Source organism: Arachis duranensis, chromosome 6 (genome assembly GCF_000817695.3).
Source record: "Arachis duranensis cultivar V14167 chromosome 6, aradu.V14167.gnm2.J7QH, whole genome shotgun sequence".
In the NCBI taxonomy this organism is placed as follows: Eukaryota; Viridiplantae; Streptophyta; class Magnoliopsida; order Fabales; family Fabaceae; genus Arachis; species Arachis duranensis.
The window spans coordinates 40,948,122-40,948,543 of NC_029777.3; positions in this window are offsets into that span (position 1 = coordinate 40,948,122).

Below are 422 nucleotides of genomic sequence, written 5' to 3' on the forward strand. Positions count from 1 at the left end.
GAGGAAGCACTAATTCAAGTGCTAAGGACACATAAGACAGCTCTTGGGTGGTCCATCAGTGATCTTAAGGGCATTAGCCCAGCCAGATGCATGCACAAGATCCCATTGGAGGGTGACGCCAAGCCAGTGGTCCAACCACAAAGGCGGCTGAATCCAGCCATGAAGGAAGTGGTGAAGAAGGAGGTCACTAAATTACTAGAGGCTGGGATTATTTATCCTATTTCTGACAGCCCCTGGGTAAGCCCTGTCCAAGTCGTTCCTAAGAAGGGAGGCATGACAGTGGTTCATAACGAAAAAAATGAACTGGTTCCTACAAGAACAGTTATAGGATGGCGTATGTGTATTGACTACAGAAGGCTCAATACAGCCACCAGAAAGGATCATTTTCCTTTACCATTCATAGACCAGATGCTAGAAAGACT